Source organism: Protopterus annectens, chromosome 12.part0, assembly GCF_019279795.1.
Source record: "Protopterus annectens isolate FY-2018-M chromosome 12.part0, PAN1.0, whole genome shotgun sequence".
In the NCBI taxonomy this organism is placed as follows: Eukaryota; Metazoa; Chordata; order Ceratodontiformes; family Protopteridae; genus Protopterus; species Protopterus annectens.
Genome location: NC_056746.1, coordinates 1,554,278,964 through 1,554,300,100, shown reverse-complemented (window position 1 = coordinate 1,554,300,100; position 21,137 = coordinate 1,554,278,964).

The window sequence follows — 21,137 nt, the reverse complement described above, 5'->3', positions numbered from 1 at the left end:
TGGTACCATTCCCTTAACAGCAATTTGCTCATATATTTTCTCATCAGGTGTACAAAATTTGGTATGCACTACCATATCCTTTATATTCCTCCCTATTTTATAGGAAAAGATCAACTTCTTTTCCATTAATTCATTAAGCTCTCTATAATTTCTCAAAAACTCCCAAAAATGTAAACTGTGTCTCTTAATATTTTCACTATAGATGTTAAAAGTAGAGACCATAAATATCTTCTCCACTTCTTTGTAATTAATGACATCTTTAGAAAATTTGATTGTCCAAATGAATTTTTAATGGGAACAAGCTGCCATCCTAGGCACACTATTGAAGCTTTGCCCTATGGGGAATTTTTGAGAATATCTCGCATTTGTAACGATGATAATAATTTTTTAAATGAGATTAAATATACTATGGACATGTTTAGAAAAAGACAGTATGATAAACAATTAATTGATTCAAGTATTGAGAAAGTATTTGATAAAAGATTTAATACTGGATTAAATTGTCGGAAAAAACAAAATAGTAAATTTGTCATTAATTACAAAGAAGTGGAGAAGATATTTATGGTCTCTACTTTTAACATCTATAGTGAAAATATTAAGAGACATAGTTTACATTATTGGGAGTTTTTGAGAAATTATAGAGAGCTTAATGAATTAATGGAAAAGAAGTTGATCTTTTCCTATAAAATAGGGAGGAATATAAAGGATATGGTAGTGCATATCAAATTTTGTACACCTGATGAGAAAATATATGAGCAAATTGCTGTTAAGGGAATGGTACCATGTGGAAAATGTAAAAGTTGCCCCTATGTAATTAGTTTTTTTCCACAGCTTAATGGTATTGTTTTTAAACCCAATGGTTGTTTTAACTGTAGAACAGAACGAGTTATTTATGCAATTAAATGTGGTTGTGGAAAATTTTATGTGGGTCAAACTAAGAGAATGTTTAAAACTAGAATTATGGAGCATTTAAGGGACATAAGGGCAAATAAATTAGAGAGTCCCTTAGCCCAACATTTCTCTGAATTTCATGGGGGTAAATGTGATTGTTTGAAGGCTACTGTTTTAGAACAGATTTTTATAAATGATGTGAGTGATGGTGAAATAAAAAACATGCTTTTAAAGAAAGAAATGTTTTTTATATTAAAATATGAAACTTTGACTCCTAAAGGTTTGAATACAGATTGTTGCTGGAAAAGTTTAATTTGAAGTATTGTTGCTTTAAGGATATGTTAATTGTTTTATTCAATTGACTGTTTAATTGAATGATTAGAGTAGCTGGTGTTATAAAAACTATTTGTGTACATGAAGTGCTACTCCTTGAAGGCTTTTTGTAGCCGAGGCGCTAGAGAATAAAGTGTGTTTTCCACTGGTACATTGTTTCCTTTTGCGGTGCAGCAAATACTTGATTTGGAAGTTGTTTTTTAGAAAATATATCCCTCTCTGGATAGTAAAATATACTATATGCCACTACACACTGTTTCATTAAATTAACTTTACAGGACTAACATTTGAGTCATTGGATAATGCAATAGAGATAAAACAAACTGTACAAGATTAATTACAACAATGTACAGCAAAATGAACAGTTTGGGTAGGGAACTGATAGTAGGAGTGAAAAGCAATATATAAAATCAACTTCAATTTACTAGAATATAAATTAAGAAGCTGGGAACAGATAGTCACATGCTCTGCTTTAATGAAATCATTGAGCACTTTTGTCCAAATAAATAGACTTCTTCAAAACACCATCTCAATAATATTAATTAAATTTATAAACACACTAAAAACTAATCAAGTCAATCAACTAAATAAGTTGAATTAAAGGACTTTAGTACTTCCTTTATAAGCATAACGTCACAAAACAACAAAAAATACATTACATCTAGATCATAATCTTTATAATATAAAAAAGTCATTTAAATGAACAAAATTAAATTAGAACAATAAAATGCTAGTTAATAAATGAATATTCATAAACAAAAAAAAACTGATTTCAAAAGTAAAGTACTCCCAATGAAAGTCATATCATTCAAACCTGGATAAACAGTGGCATTGGTCTTCAATTGCCATTTTAATTCTTTGAATTCCAGAAGGCCATCACCTGACCCACTTCTATTTCCCATATGAATGTGTCCAGTAATATAAAACCCAAATCTATGGGTACTATGGGAACAAATGTGAAGTCCTCCAAAGCAAACTATGAGTCCAAATTAGCTTCTCCATCAAAGGACAGCCACAAGGCATTCTAAAGTTACATCCATAACCTAAAAGGAAAGGTCCAGATTTGTGCAGAACTGGTAGTTAATGATACCATATATACTGAGCCTGTGGACATAGCTAACCTGTTAGCAGACAAGTTCTGTGAAAACTTCATTTCCTGTTCCCACCACACATATCCCATGATATCCCTACCATCTGTCCCTACCTTGTATGTCTAAACAGCAGGTCATAAATGCCCTCTCTAAGGCCAAAAACACAGCATCTATGGGGCCTGATAACACCTCAGTCTGTGTCCTACATGGGCAACATGAATTAGCAACATCATTGGGTACTCTTTTCAATCATAGTCTAAGCACCAGCTTCAAACCAGCTGAATGGAAAACAGCCACCGTGATTCCCTTGCACAAAGGTGTTGCTTCCTCTGACCCTGGGAACTATAGACCTATTAGCCTGACTAGCCTTTTCTGCAAGGCCATGGAGCAAATCATCATGGATCTTATCAACAAAGATATAGGCAATCTTCAAACACTTGACCCAACTTAGTTTGGATTTGTCAAAGGGAGCCCATGCCTGTCCAACCTGGTGGACTTCTTTGAGGCAGTCACCAAGGCCCTGGACAAGGGGAAATCTGTGCATACAGCCTATGTGGACATATCTAAGGCATTTGACACTCACCACTCAGGCATCAATGACAAACTCACCCAATTAGGCATCAACCCATATATCATTAGATTGCTCACTGATTGGCTCACTGCTAGAACTCATATAGTCAAAATAGGTGAATCCTCCACCAACAGCAGACCTGTGACTGGTGGTGTTCCGCAGGTATCAGTCCTGGGATCTCCACTGTTTGGAATCTATTTTTCTGAAGTACAAGTAAAAACTAAAGGTCTGTGGCTGACAAAGTTTGCTGATGACTGCAAACTGGGAGCAGTCATAGAACCTCCAAATGATGTTAGAATCCTACAAGAGGGTCTTACACAAACAAAAGATTGGTGCCAAAGTCATGGCCTTAAACTCAATGCAAAAACTGTATTATCATTCCTTTTGGTAAAAAAGATGTTTCTTCTAACTACGACATCAATAGCAACACCATAAGTATGCACTTAGTGGTGAGAGACCTGGGCACACAGGTTAACAGCAACCTTGCCTTTGACCACCATGTCTCCACAGTAGTAAGATGGGCATTCTGTATTGCTCATGTTATAAGTAAGGGCATTGCCTCCAGAAAAAAAGAAGTTATAACATCCCTGTACTCTTCCCTCATCATGCTAATAATTAAGTACAATGCCCCTTTTGGTATGTACCTTTCTAATCACCTGCAGCAATTGAAGAAACCACAAAGGTTCCTCACAAGGAAAATTCAAGGTCATTACCATCTGCGTTATGGGGATCATCTGAAATCACTGTCACTATATTCTGTTTCATACAGGCTACTCAGAGGTGATCTCTGCCTTGCATATAAGGCAATCTCTGACCCTACATTATTGGAAATGCTTCATATCTGAAAGTCAAATGGTCCACAGATTGCTCACTCTAAAGACCTTAACCTGGTATGTGACATTAATAACACCTGCTGGAAGAACAGATTTGTTTCCTAGAGGTTGCCACACTTTTGAAACAGACTTCCACTTCAAGTCAAGTAGAGTACCTCATTGGCCCTCTTCAAAAGCAATCTGGATGATTGGATGGGTGACCATAAATTCACCCTGGGGGTTCCACCTGTGTCACTCTTGGACAAGGGCAATAGGTGCTGATTGTGGAAATAAGGGTAAGAACTTGGGTAGGCTTGTAAGGGCACTAGGACCATTAGCTTAATCACTTCTTATGACCCTATGACCCTATAAATGTATTTCTACAATGCATTATGTTTTTCCATTTTTTTCATATCATAAAGGTGATGGTAAATTCTCACTCTAAATGGTTGTATGGTTTTGCCAGTGTGAAAACCCTCACATTGTTGACACTGTGTAACATATATGATCCCTGAGCTTGAACAAAAATATCTTTGACATAACCTAAGTTCCCCATAACCTTGAATGTAAAAAGTGGACCCCTCAAGAATGTATTTATATTGATTGCAATATCCACATTTAACCAAGTTGCCATGGTACTCTGAGGGGCCCATTCTCTCTAACATGGAATTAAAACATCTATCTTTCTCATAAACAATCCTTGGGACAAGTTCTGGAACATTCAGTTGTTCTTGAGTAATTAAAATAAGTGTTCCAGTTCTTTTGGATAACAGCTTTAATATCAAAAAAGACAGTGTTAAAGGAAAGAATAAATACTCTATTATAATTAATCTGTGAATTGTTAACAACTGTCAGACATTCTTCATCTGATACTGATAACTCCTTCTCAGCAAAGGACAGAAAAATCCCATGATCTCTTTTGGTTTTAAGTTCTTGAAATATCCCATTGAGATATCTGGGAGGATATCTTCACCCTTCAAACATAAGCTTTAGCTTTAAACTTTCTTGATCAAATTGATTGTTTTGTGAGACCATCCATGATAGTCTCAAACACTATACCCTTTGATCATGGACCTTTGTTGATGGATAGGGTGCCAGCTACAAAAATTTAATAACACATTAGAATAAGTGGGTTTCCAAAAGGTGGGGGATTCAAAGCTTTTCTTACATCTGTTTTTTAATATGGAAATATCCAAATCCAGCTTGCTACTTAATCAGCAGAAAATGTATTATAGCTTGCACTTAAACAGCAGAACATTTATTATAGCTTGATATAATAAATTTTCTGCTGTTTAAGTATCGAGTGTCATGGTGCCAGTTTACTTTACATTTTGTTTTATTCATAGAACCATTCAAGACCTAGTTGTTGTAGAATCAATGAGAAAAGATCTTTGACATCAATGGTGACAAAAATTACATTTTTGACATATAAATCATCAGTTATTCTACTCAAAATAATTCCCGGAATCCCTGTACAGATGACTAATTCCCATTCCAACCTCCTTGAGTTGTCAATCAATAAAGCAGGAAACAATGAAAGTCTTGGAGGACTTTGCATCCACAGTGGGGTAAATGGGGAATCAGAAAGGTTCATATGGATCTTAGGAATACAACAAATAGTGGGGGGTTCTAGGGTGTGTAACATACAAAATTTCATGATCACTATTGTTAATAGAACTGTTAACTAATGAATCTAAGTCCATGTCAAGTCTCCTATAGGTTATATTCATGTGATTAACAGAGACTTCTTAGCAAAGTCCAATATATAAAATCAATATACTAAGCTACTGTTGAGAGAGGCAAGAGGTCAGTGTCATGTGACCTTTACTGGGAGACTGTCTGTTACAGTACTGCACTAGCTCTGAGTGAGTACATATTTCTCATTTAGCTATATAGTGACAATATATTTTTACTTTTATTATGTCTTCAAGACAAGGAAATAAAAGTGTGATTGTAAACCTGACTCCTCCAATTTTGAAATGATATGGTACTGAGTTTGCATATACTCTTCTACATGACTCTGTAGCAATGCAAAGTGACATGTCTGCTACATAACATTGCTTCTGAGAAATAGTTCTGTAACAAAGTAAATAAATAAATATTGGATAAGCAAATAAATCAAAAACATCTATGTATACATAAAACAAAAAAACATGTACCTGCTGTATTGAACAACTAATATATAATGCAATCATATCATATACCTTATTGTTAATGTATGGAAGCTATATATTGACCAGTCTTTTAGGTTTTAGTATTCTAGATCTATATTCTCTTCCAGCATTTCATTTTTAGCAGAGTCTATATGTAAATCATTATGATTCTGACTAGTGATATTTCCAGTTATCTGGATTATTACTATTGTAATATTATATATCATTATATGGGTATTTGGAAGCTTTTACCTGGATCTTATATTCATGAATGGAAAGGTAAAAGAAGAAGTCCTGGAATTCCTCAAAACTTTATGCTTTTATTCTCATAAAGGACAGCATCTAAAGAAAGAACCACTAAAAATGATGGAAACTATCACTAAAGACAAAATGAAGCAGTCTGTTTCATTTGGATTAAGTAAGCATACAATGCTTGATTACTGTTATTTTCCTTAAAGGAAAAAGTGTAGTACATTCATCCTGTAAATAAATCACATTATATGAATCTGAAATAAATAAATATATATAAATGCTGTGCATTCATTAACTGTAACAGCAAACCCTATTACATATTTTGGTGCATAACTACACTGCCATGTTTTAACTGAGTGAGTTACTAGAACATTTCAAGTACTGATAAGTAAACATTAAAATGGGAATTATAACCAATTTTATGGAAATGTTTTAACAGAGTCAAAAGATATATGTTAAGCAAGCAACATAAAACAGTGGCAGGTTTATTGGATGGGTCATGTATTGGAGTCATGACATATCTGGGTGTCAGTGGTCTTGCACACAAGGAAGTGTTGTGGTTGGAGTGTAGATCACTGTGTAGAGTGCAACAGGTAAGTTACGCAACTTTATTTATTCTGGAAAGCAGCTATATACTATGAGTAGACAATTGAGTCAACTTTGCAGAGTTAATGTACATTTGTTTGAAGCATGTTGCAATACTTTATTATGACTGGCTACTTAGTGTATTGTGCATTCGTGTGAAACAGAAGCAATAAATAACTGTGGCCATTATTTTTTATTTCATTGCAGTCAGGCATCTGAGGTGTACATCCTGACAATGTGGGCATAATTACTAGGTACAAGGGTTATTGATGAATTAAGTTATTTACCCTGCTGTTGTTTGGTCTTGGTAAATAGTTAATTGTTCTTGTTTTGCAGGGCCACTCTGAAGTAAGTTGAAATACATTACTGTCACTACTGTTTGTTTGAAATAATGTTGAAATACACTACTGTGGCAATTACATTTAATCACAATACAACATCTGAGGTATTCACAGTCAACAAAGTGGTTATAGCTGCTGGTTCAGAGTATTGCTGGTTATGAATGAAAGCAACTGACTCTGTTGTCATTTGCTCAGTTTAGACAGTCAGTTATCTGGCTTTGCAAGACTAGTATCTGTGTATGTAAAGTAAGATGGAAAATTTTACTATGATTACAGTTTGCGGGAAACACAGCTAAAATATATACAGTGAAGATACAAACAGATGAATGAGGAGTATACAGTTAACAAACTGGATGTAATTACTAAGGATGGGGACTGTTTGTGGTCTCACTGCCATGATCAAGTTAAGCATTCATTAAACTGGCATCATAGGGCAGTGTGCATTTTCAGTAGCAAACTGAAATCTTTTATCTGCTGCTGATGTGTGTTTCTGTTTAACAAACCTGAATTACATTATTGTGGCCATTACAGGTTTACCACAATCAGACATCTGAAGTGAGTCAATTGTACACAGACAACTTGGTTTAAGGACTATCAATGAATAAGAGATGAAGAAAGTAGACATGAGTATAAGGAGATGAGGCTCATGGCAAAGAGAGAGGTGGCAAAAGCTAAGGATAAGGCGTGTGGAGAGTTGTATGAAAGATTGGACACTAAAGAGGGAGAAAAGGACCTGTACCAATTGGCTAGACAGAGGGACAGAGCTGGGAAAGATGTGCAGCAAGTAAGGGTGATAAAGGATAGTGAGGGAAAGGTACTCACAAGAGAGGAGAGTGTGTTGAGTAGATGGAAAGAGTATTTTGAGAAGCTGATGAATGAAGAGAATGAGAGAGAGAGAGAGAAGGTTGGATGATGTGGGGATAGTGAATCAGGAAGTGAAACAGATTAGCAAGGAAGAAGTAAGGACAGCTATGAAGAGGATGAAGAATGGAAAGACTGTTGGCCCAGATGACATCCCAATGGAAGCATGGAGGTGCTTAGGAGAAATGGCAGTGGAATTTCTAACTAGATTGTTTAATGAAATGTTGGAAAGTCAGAGGATGCCTGAGGAGTCGAGAAAAAGTGTTTTGGTACCTATCTTTAAGAATAAGGGTGATGTGCAGAGCTGCAGTAACTACAGATGGATAAAATTGATCAGTCACAGCTTGAAGTTATGGGAGAGAGTAGTAGAAGCTAGGTTAAGAAGGGAGGTGATGATTAGTGATCAACAGTATGGTTTCATGCCAGGAAAGAGCACTACAGATGCGATGTTTGCTCTGAGAGTGTTATTGGAGAAATACAGAGAAGGTCAGAAGGAGTTGCATTGTGTCTTTGTTGACTTGGAGAAAGCATATGACAGGGTGCCTAGAGAAGAGTTGTGGTATTGTATGAGGAAGTTGGGAGTGGCAGAGAAGTATGTAAGAGTGGTACAGGATATATACGAGGGTAGTGTGACAGTGGTGAGGACTGCAGTGGGAGTGACAAATCCGTTTAAGGTGGAGGTGGGATTACATCAAGGATCAGCTCTGAGTCCTTTCTTATTTGCAGTGGTGATGGACAGGTTGACAGATGAGATCAGACAGGAGGCCCCGTGGACTATGATGTTTGCAGATGACATTGTGATCTGTAGTGAGAGTAGGAATCAGGTTAAGGAGACTCTGGAGAGGTGGAGATATGCTCTAGAGAGCAGAGGAATGAAGGTCAGCAGGGCTAAGACAGAATATATGTGTGTAAATGAGAGGGAGGGTAGAGGAATGGTCTGGATGCAGGGAGTAGAGTTGGTAAAGGTGGACGAGTTTAAGTACTTGGGATCAACAGTTCAGAGTAATGGTGAATGTGGAAGAGAGGTGAAGAAGAGAGTACAGGCAGGGTGGAATGGGTGGAGAAGAGTGTCAGGAGTGATTTGTGACAGACGGGTACCAGTAAGAGTGAAAGGGAAGGTCTACAAGACAGTAGTGAGACCAGCTATGTTATATGGGCTGGAGACAGTGGCATTAACAAAAAGGCAGGAGTCAGAGCTGGATGTGGCAGAGTTAAAGTTGTTAAGATTTGCACTCGGTGTGACTAGGATGGATAGGATTAGGAATCAGTATATTAGAGGGTCAGGTCATTTTGGACAGTTTGGAGACAAAGCAAGAGAGACGAGATTGCGTTGGTTTGGACATGTGCTGAGGAGGGATGATGGGTATATTGGGAAAAAGATGCTAAGGATGGAGCTGCCAGGTAAGAGGAAAAGAGGAAGGCCTAAGATAAGGTTTATGGATGTGGTGAGAGAGGACATGCAGGTGGTTGGTGTGACAGAGCAAGATGCAGAGGATAGGAAGAAATGGAAAGAGATGATCCGCTATGGCGACCCCTGATGGGAAAAGCCGAAAGATGATGATGAATGAATAAAAATGACTGACCCAGCTATTATGATCAAGATAATCTTTCATTAGCCTGGTTTGTGGATAAAAGTGGCTATCTCTGTTGTCACATTCAAGATAAAAAGTCAGTTAGACTGGTTTTTGTAGGATTAGGTGGGCTAGTGTACATTTGGGCAAAGGAAGACTGAATACTTCACTGCAGTCATTTTTTTTAAATATCAGTCAAGCATCCAAGGTGTACACAACCAATAAATAGCTGCAATTGATAGCACAGAGGTTGGCTGTGATAAAAGTGACGACTTTGCTTTTCCTTGACAGTTAAACAATCACTGATCTGGCTTAGCTTGGCAGGGTCATATAATGCATCATATCTGTTGAAATGCTCATAAAGTTACCATTGCTATGACTTGTGCATGTGTGTATGTGTGTGTTTGTATGTAGAATGCTGTAGTGTGTCTTCTAGTAAACAGTTGCTTTCACTTTCTATTACTATCAAATGTCAGCATTATACATAATAAATAGCCTGGCCATAATGTGTGTGAAAGCAACTGATCAGTGATAAAGTGGTACATCAAGTAGCATTGCCATGCCATGGTGTCATTGGCCATGATTCTTTCTGTGTGGAGTCTGCATATTCTCCAAGTCTCTGTGTGGCCTTTATCTGAGTGTGCTGGTTTCTCCCACCAATACCCCAAGAACAGGGCATAGATGAATTGGTATTCCTCCAAGTTGCCAGTATGTAAGCATGATGTGTAACAGGCTAGTGTGTGTGTGTGTGTGTGTGTGTGTATTATATATATATATATATATATATTTATATATATATGGGTCTAATTCATAAGGATGAAAGAACACATTACCAAAGATGAGAGGGCTGAGAGGAGAACTCTGAAGCTTCATTTTCACAAATGACCACATAGCAGAAATGTTTCCAATGGTAAAGAACCAGTTGACCAGCAAGTGACAGAAAACACACCACACCATCTCCAACGCACACAGGTGGGAGGCTATGTCCCCACACTCACCAACTAAATATACCAGCACTAGGATCACATTACAGTGGCTAAAAGGGCAAAGTTCACCTTGTTGGCCAACTGGTTACTTACCACTGGAAATGTTTAAGCTATTTGGTTGTTTCAGGTATGTGGTATATGGCTTGTTAGAAGTAGTTTCAATATGTATGTGCATGTGAAAAAAATACCACTGATTTTATATGTGGATGCACACAATATTGTGGGCACATAATACCTCTTCTGGATAGCAGTTAAAACACTTATGAATTTTTCAAAAACAAGGCAGAAAATGCATGACAGCTTTTTTAGAGCTTCAGACTTGCTGGGTTCCTAGCAAGTTTCACATCCTCACTGTACAAGAAGATTTTGACATAGGCTTAAGTTGTGTGGGTCTCCTCTTCATTCTCTGTCCTGATACTCACTAAATCTAAAACCAACCCTGCTCAGTGGTATTTTCAAAATATTGATACAACTTACATGGGAGCTGGAGAGTGTGGTAATTTATTTCTTTAGCTTTTACCACAATCCAAATTCAGAGGTTTGCACAGAATGTTGCTAAAGCTCATTTAGAGGCTGGATTTACTAATCTTCTGTGCAGGACTAGTCTAGTCCTGCATGGAAGCGGACGCTTAGGAGCAGGACAGCAGAGCGCCATGCATAGTAATGAAGGCACGCTGCCCATGCTCCCAGGCTTACATGGAGCGTGTACGAGTGCAGGGAGCGTTCTGAGAGCAGAGCTGTCAGAATAAACACACCCCTGCAATGTTGAACAGCAGAAAGTGGAAATAAATGAGCAAGACCACTCATAGGTGTCCACATATCCCCATCAACAGTCTCCCATATGTACAACAGCAACAGGACATAAAAATCAAAAGAAGAAACCCCTGTATTGTCTTCAAAAACTCCGAGTACAGCTAACCATAGGTGCCCAGGTGTGCCTATTACTCAGCTATAATTAAAGCAGCCTAAAAGGCTGAAGAGGATAACAAGGATGATATATGCAAATGAAGCATCTCAGCAATAGTGTAGTGGGCAGAGCGTTCGCCTAATGAGCAGGCATTCTCAGTTCGAGTCCCAGTGCAGCACAGTCAATTTTACATGGCAAAGCATGGTATAAGCAATATCTGTATTGCAAAACCCACTAAATAACATATATGTATGAACTGGAGTACTGCAGGAAATGCACATGTGAAGAGTCAGTATCATAATGAAGAAGGCAGCAGTCAGCAGGTGCAAGCACAGATAAGCAGTAGTAAGCATATGTAAGCACCAGTAAGCATATGCAAGTGCATTTGCGCGGGGTAAGCACTGCCGACACAGATTAAGCAAAGGAGAAGATAACTGGGTCTAAGAAACTGTGACCGGCAGTTAGCAGTGCTTACCACCGTGCAAACCCGCTTACAACCACTTTAAAGTGCCTTAATCACTCTGTATCCAATGGCCGGTGTTCTGGCCAGCAACAAAAAAAGCAGCCTCTACAAGGTTCACACCGAGGACCATGCACACCGTACATGAACTGATTTACCACTAAGCCATGCCAGATATGCATAAATTGTATGTTGTCAGAAACATAACCCCCAGCCCAGTCATGCAAGAGGACAGAGAATGTATACCTACATCTAGATGTATGTGTGTTTGTGTAAACATATTACTATCTAATCGGATAAAACATCTCTATATATGCAGTTACATATATATATATATATATATATATATATATATATATATATATATATATATATATATACACACACATACACACACAAAATATATATATGTATATATATATATATATATATATATATATATATATATATATATATATATGTGTGTATATATATATATATAAATACCAGAAATATATACATATATATACAAATATATGAACATATATACATGCAAATGCCGACATCTACACATGTATATGTCAACACCTATACGTCCACATATACACAGCAAGTTACATATATGTACGCAGATATATATCTCCATAGGTATATACGGACATAGGTATAAATATGTAAGCAAATATATATATATATATATATATATATATAACCATATAGGTATATAAAGATAGACATCTGTAGATAGCAATGGTAGATTAACAGAAACATATATGTCCACATGCACCGTTAATGGGCTTGAGAGGCCCCAAACAATACACATCTCATACGAATTGGCATACCCCCCCCAGCCAAACGCATCTGCCCTGCAATACCCTACCAAGCTCATTTTATTGTAAGTGTGTCATTTAAATAGGGATTTAAATTAGTCCCCTGTTATATTTCACATGTTGATATCACATTCCCCTCTCCCCCACCCACTAGTCAGGCCGACCAGTACATGCCCATCCAACCCAGGCCATCCTCAACCCATACATTCATTTCCCACAGTTCCACCCCCCCTGCTGTATACACGCAGCCACCATCCCTTCTCTGGCTACCGGCCTGTAGCTACCCCACCACTACACATTGCCCACCCTCCACACCACCCTCGGGATTCATCCTGTATGTGTTCCCAACCCAACTATCCTAGGTCTGCCACACACTGTAGTCCATGCACATAGCCATGGGTACCTATGCAGCTCTGTTTTCGATGAAAGTTGAATACCCAATTTTTGGGTTGTCCCGCATGGGACGAATGTTTCCCTGGTACCAACAATAGAATGCACCTGTGACTTTGTTTACACTAAAGGTATTATTTGTAGGTATTGCAAAGCATACATGACACACAAGGTTGGCGGGTATGCACATAAAACATAGTTTCCAGCAATACCAGTCTACATTACAGGACATGTAGCTAAATATGTAGATGTATGTGTCTGTGTATATATACCCATAACTAAGTAGATATATACCTTTCCCTCTCTGTAGTACATATGTATACCTATATACACATACATACATATATATATATATTTATATATATATATATATATATATATATATATATATATATATATATATATACATATTCACATATAGATATATACATATGCAGACAACCGCACATCCACATGTTGTTAGATATATATATATATATATATATATATATATATATACGGCAATATATCTATATATATACATATATATATATATATATATATATATATATATATATATATATATATATATGTGTGTGTGTGTGTGTGTGTGTGTATATATACACATAGATATATATCTATGATATGATACAGCACATAAGAATGACATATGATCACAGGCTGTGCCAATGGGGTTGAGAGTCCCAATCAACATACGTGTAACACGTACCATTACCCTCCCCCCAGCCAGACAGGAAACATACAAACAAACACACAAACAATGTAAATAATAAACTACTCCCCAAACCATAGGCAGGATACAACCAGAGGGGGGAACATTGTGGACCTGCTAAGTCTAATCTTGAAACAGAGACAGGAGCATCCCTTGCAGGACACCCCAAAGATATTCTTGTGATTGGAGGCCCGTCCGTGCAATGACTTTTCAAGGCAGGGCATGTATATACTCGGATGACAAGGGTGGGAAAGCCCGATGACCCATGGGTCAAGACACCGTATGAGATGGGCCCGAGAAGTGGAAAGTGGGCAGTGTGTAGTGGTGTGGTTAGACCTGACCTGCACCCAGAGTAAGGATGAGTGCTGTAGAGGAGGTGTGGGAGGGACTATGGGTATGAAATTATGGACCCAGGTGTGCAGATGTTGGCTGGAGTGGTTCTATTCAGACCGCCTCGGGGATGTAAGCAATAGTGTGCATTGGACAGAGCTGCCACCTAATGAGCAGCCACTCCCGGTATGAGTCCCACTACAGCACAGTCTATTTTACATGGCAAAGTATGGTAAAACCAGATGTGTTGTTGCAAATCACACTAAATAACACCAAAGAGCACATGGTTGCAACCTCCTACTGTAGGCATGTAAGACGATCTAATTGGCATCACAAGGTATTATTGTTGCCCTCACCCCTGCCCAGGGGTGTGAGTGTCCAAACCTACCTCCAAATGCAGTGTATATGCACAGCTGTTGCTGTAGAAGAAATGGCCAGCTGTGGAACTTCCCATCAGCCTTCTGGCACATCCCTGGATATTTCCCCTATTATCTGTCCCTCTTTGTGCCCCATTAACACCACTCACCTATCAACCCCTTTTTCATTACTGTTAATGTTTACAGTTAAGAGTAGGTGACACCCTCTTCCCCATCTATATTGGCAGAATCTGGAACCCCCTACCCACATGTATTGCCTCAGCTGTCCCACAGGACACATGTAAATAACACTTGAAGGAACACCTCAAGCACACTTGGATCAGCACATGCTCACCAGCTGGTGAAATTCCCCTCAAACTTACACTCTATACCCCTACATCAACTAGTGAAACTGACACCTCTTGTCCTGCCTCGCATACAAATCCCAACATCCTTCAAACCTTCCCTATTGTTCCCCTACCAATTATTTCAACAGCCTACCATACAGTTAAAATGTCTCCCCTCTACCTAGCTACCTACTCCTTCACTATTCTCTTCTACTGTACCACACAGGTATGGAATAACTAACCCTACCCTGAATACCTGAGTGTAACCTATCCCTTCACTATTCTCTTCTACTGTACCACACAGGTATGACATAACTAAACCTAACCCGAATACCTGAGTGTAACCTTTCCCTTCACAATTCTCTTCTACTCTACCACACAGGTATGGAATAACTAAACCTAACCCGAATACCTGAGTGTAACCTATCCCTTCACTATTCTCTTCTACTCTACCACACAGGTATGGCATAACTAAACCTAACCCGAATACCTGAGTGTAACCTATCCCTTCACTATTCTCTTCTACTCTACCACACAGGTATGGAATAACTAAACCTAACCCGAATACCTGAGTGTAACCTATCCCTTCACTATTCTCTTCTAATCTACCACACAGGTATGGAATAACTAAACCTAGCCCAAATACCTGAGTGTAACATATCCCTTCACTATTCTCATCTACTCTACCACACAGGTATGGCATAACTAAACCTAACCCGAATACCTGAGTGTAACCTATCCCTTCACTATTCTCATCTACTCTACCACACAGGTATGGTATAACTAACCCTAACCTGAATACCTGAATGTAACCTATCCCTTCACTATTCTCTTCTACTCTACCACACAGGTATGGCATAACTAAACCTAACCCGAATACCTGAGTGTAACCTACCCTTCACTATTCTCTTCTACTGTACCACACAGGTATGGCATAACTAAACCTAACCCGAATACCTGAGTGTAACCTATCCCTTCACTATTCTCTTCTACTCTACCACACAGGTATGGCATAACTAAACCTAACCCGAATACCTGAGTGTAACCTATCCCTTCACTATTCTCTTCTACTCTACCACACAGGTATGGCATAACTAAACCTAACCCGAATACCTGAGTGTAACCTACCCCTTCACTATTCCCTTCTACTCTACTACACAGGTATGTGTAACAAAACCTACCCTGAATACCTGAGTGTAACCTACCCCTTCACTATTCTTTTCTACTGTACCACACAGGTATGGCATAACTAAACCTAACCCAAATACCTGAGTGTAACCTATCCCTTCACTATTCTCTTCTACTCTACCACACAGGTATGGAATAACTAAACCTAACCCAAATACCTGAGTGTAACCTATCCCTTCACTATTCTCTTCTACTGTACCACACAGGTATGGAATAACTAAACCTAACCCGAATACCTGAGTGTAACCTACCCTTCACTATTCTCTTCTACTCTACCACACAGGTATGTGTAACAAAACCTAACCTGAATACCTGAGTGTAACCTACCCTTCACTATTCTCTTCTACTCTACCACACAGGTATGGCATAACTAAACCTAACCCGAATACCTGAGTGTAACCTACCCTTCACTATTCTCTTCTACTCTACCACACAGGTATGTGTAACAAAACCTAACCTGAATACCTGAGTGTAACCTATCCCTTCACTATTCTCTTCTACTCTACCACACAGGTATGGCATAACTAAACCTAACCCGAATACCTGAGTGTAACCTACCCCTTCACTATTCCCTTCTACTCTACCACACAGGTATGGCATAACTAAACCTAACCCAAATACCTGAGTGTAACCTACCCCTTCACTATTCTCTTCTACTGTACCACACAGGTATGGCATAACTAAACCTAACCCGAATACCTGAGTGTAACCTACCCCTTCACTATTCTCTTCTACTGTACCACACAGGTATGGCATAACTAAACCTAACCTGAATACCTGAGTGTAACCTACCCCTTCACTATTCTCTTCTACTGTACCACACAGGTATGGCATAACTAAACCTAACCCGAATACCTGAGTGTAACCTACCCCTTCACTATTCCTTTCTACTCTACCACACAGGTATGGAATAACTAAACCTAACCTGAATACCTGAGTGTAACCTACCCCTTCACTATTCCCTTCTACTCTACCACACAGGTATGGAATAATTAAACCTAACCCGAATACCTGAGTGTAACCTACCCCTTCACTATTCTCTTCTACTCTACCACACAGGTATGGAATAATTAAACCTAACCCGAATACCTGATTGTAACCTATCCCTTCACTATTCTCTTCTACTCTACCACACAGGTATGGCATAACTAAACCTAACCTGAATACCTGAGTGTAACCTATCCCTTCACTATTCTCTTCTACTCTACCACACAGGTATGGAATAACTAAACCTAACCCAAATACCTGAGTGTAACCTACCCCTTCACTATTCTCTTGTACTCTACCACACAGGTATGTGTAACAAAACCTAACCCGAATACCAGAGTGTAACCTACCCCATCACTGTTCTCTTCTACGCTACCACACAGGTATGGCATAACTAAACCTAACCCGAATACCTGAGTGTAACCTATCCCTTCACTATTCTCTTCTACTCTACCACACAGGTATGGCATAACTAAACCTAACCCGAATACCTGAGTGTAACCTACCCCTTCACTATTCTCTTCTACTCTACCACACAGGTATGGCATAACTAAACCTAACCCGAATACCTGAGTGTAATCTATCCCTTCACTGTTCTCTTCTACTCTACCACACAGGTATGGAATAACTAAACCTAACCCGAATACCTGAGTGTAACCTATCCCTTCACTATTCCCTTCTACTCTACCACACAGGTATGGCATAACTAAACCTAACCCGAATACCTGAGTGTAACCTACCCCTTCACTATTCTCTTCTACTCTACCACACAGGTATGGCATAACTAAACCTAACCCGAATACCTGAGTGTAACCTATCCCTTCACTATTCTCTTCTACTCTACCACACAGGTATGTGTAACAAAACCTAACCTGAATACCTGAGTGTAACCTATCCAGAACTGTTAAACTGGAATCTAACTTCACCTTTAACTGACCTTTGTCAACAGTCATACCAGACATGTAAATGTGACCTAAGCATGTATAATACTGACATGTTAACGTAAACTAAGCATGAAGAATGTGATACGTAGCTATGTTAAGTCTGTTACTCTCTATGAATGTGAACACCTCTGCATTACTTGAATGTGTAGCTGGGATTTACTGTGGAGCTCCACTCCCTGGGCCACTGCTGACAATGGAGAAGCATCCAGTTGGATTATCCCGGTCAGAAAATGGGAACTAAATACATGAAGTAGCATGGGGCTATGCGGGAACAAGTGTGTTTAAGCCTGTTTGGGTGGCGGTAAGCAATGCCCTCACTGGTTAAGCAATGTAGAGGCCAACTCAGTGTAAGACACTGTAACCGGATGTCAGCAATGCTGAGCCTCACACAAACCAGTGCATACTTGCCTACGCTTGCTCTACAGTGCCTTAGTCACTCTGTAGCCAACAGCTCTCATCGTGTCCATTAACAAAATAATCTGCTCTCCCAGGTGCAACCCCCCCGACCCTGCACATAATAGTCTAAGTGAGTTACCACTAAGCCATGGCAGATGCACATTCAGCTGCTGTTATCACAAACATATCATCCAGCACAGTCATTCAACAGTATAGGAAATATATGTAAGTATGTAGATTAATACCAGCAAACGTGTACATTGCTCTATCACAGTACTCTGAGCAGTCTATGTGTATCAAAGAACAGTGCCTGCCCAATCATACTGTGAGAATGGTAGTCTTGCATAATACTGAAGAGAATAATGAAAAACGGTGCACGCCTTGGGGACGTATGGGCATGCTTTATGCACAGAATGTCACACCTGTGGCGTCGGTTCTGCAGAACCAGGGGATGAGGCTGGCCTGGTGTGTGAGCAAACCTCTGTTTCTCAAACCCCTGGCAGGATGCTACCAGTGGGAGAAACAGTGTAGATCAGCTAAGTCTACTCTTTTTTTGTCAAATAATTTTTTATTTTCCAAATAATATAATGTTTAACAATACAATCATCAATAAACAAGTATTATAAACCTTTATATATACTATGTGCAATTGACCTGAACAAAGGAGGGAAAAAATTAATAAAATATATGAAATTATTAACAAAAATGTATAATAGTCAATTAATAAAGTATAAAGTTACACATTAATTATTTAGGGTTAATTTTTAATGTTTCAAAAAGAGTTAAAAAATTTTCCCAAGTATTGTTTGTCCATGTTTTAGGTGAAATTCTCAATTCCTCCACCTTGATTTTTAATGTCGCTGTTTCTTCCATCAATCTCAAGAATTCTTCCAGAGTAGGTTCTTGTGAAGACTTCCACTTTCTAGTTATACATTTCCTTGCCACAGCTAGTATGGACCAAAGTAGGTATATATCTTTTTTTATTCATTCAAATAGTATCGTTAACATTTAAGAGGACTAAAGATTTGGTTAAAATAAAGGTATCTGTGAATATAGCTTGGAGAAAAATAGTAATTTCTTCCCAGAATTTTTTTATATTAATACAATCAAAAAAATATATGAGACCAATCAGCTTTACAGTTTAAAGAACATCTCCAACAAATGGATTTATCAAGTGAATTGAATTTGGCTAGTTTATCAAGTGTAATAAATGCCCAGTGAACATATTTCCATATAAATATTTTCCATACTTGTAAATTAAATGTTAAGTTAACATAACATAAAAGATTTGTTTTAATCTCAATTGATAGATTAGTGTGACATCCTTTTGCTATGAAATTCCAGTATCTTGCATTAGGGTTAGTTTTATATGTTATCAATATTTTGTATAATTTTGAACTTAGATTCATCCAATTATAATTGTCGTAAATAACTTCACATATCAGACTTATCAAATTTGGACTAGTTTTATAAGGAGAATTAATAATTTTACTATTAAGATCCTTAACATATGATAATATGCTTTGTAGTATCAACCAGTCTGCTAATGGAATGTCATATTTATTCTGAATTTGTTGAATGTCTAATACTACTTGATTCCCTATACAATCTTGCCAACAAGTGAAGTTTTTCCCCTCCCCATCTAGTTAAGATAATATTGAAGAAATTCTTTGTAGAGCTGAATGGTATTATCAAGTCTAGCCAAATCTTAATATCCGTATTAGTATATATAAATCTTCTGAATAAATTGTAAATATTATTTATATAATTTAAGTTTGTTGGTTTTGTTATATTATATTGAATATTAACAGTCAATATGTGCCACATCCTATTATTTTGTTCACTTAAGATACAATTTTTAATTATTTTATTTTCATTTAGAAAAATAATAGTGTGCAATGTTTTCCATGTTGAAGAATAATTAGGATATATCCACTTAATGATAGTTCTTAATATGGAATCTTCTATGTATGATTCTAGATCTGGAAGTTTAATTCCACCCATTTCCCAAGATCTAATATGATGTGTATAGGCTGTTCTATTTCTTTTTGGATACCAAAGAAAGTTTAATAGAATTTTATTTATTTATTTCAAGATTTTCTTGTTAGGTACTATAGGAATAGCTTGTGCAATGTAATACATTTTTGGAAGTATTGTCATTTTATTATTTGTAATCTGTCTTCAAATCTCAAGAACATTTTATTACAGCTTACTATTAACATTTTTATTTTATTAATTATGTTGCTATAATTTGTGGCTAACGTAGATTCCAAATTATCACATAGTGTTATTCCTAAATATTTTATTATGGGAACTTGTTTTCCTATCACACAGTTTGTAGTTAAGGTAAATTCTCTCTATTTATTCAGATGTATGTAATTAGATTTTCTCTTGTTAAATCTAAGCCCGGAAATATAATAAAATCTTTCCACTATTTCATCTAGTTTTCTGCTGATTTCTCTGAGACAGATAACGTGAGTAAAACATCATCAGCAAATAACATAATTTTTTAATTGATTTGACCATATACAGCTATGCCTGATATATTAAAGTTGTGGCGTATTAATGAGGCAAATAATTCAATTCCTAAGGCAAACAGGATGGGAGACATTAGACATCCCTGCTTTGTATCTTTGGTTATTTCAATAGCCTTTGAGGTAAATAGCTCAAGTTTTACATAAGCCAAATTGTTTTTATAAATATCCTTTATTAGCGTAATAAAATTAGTAGGAAATTCAAACAATTCTAAAGCCTTAAAAAGAAAATCCCAGCTCAGTGAATCAAAGGCTTTTTCTATATCCAAAGCTACTATTAGAGCTTCTTGGTTGTTTCTGTTTAGAAAATCTATGAGTGTTAGAATTCTT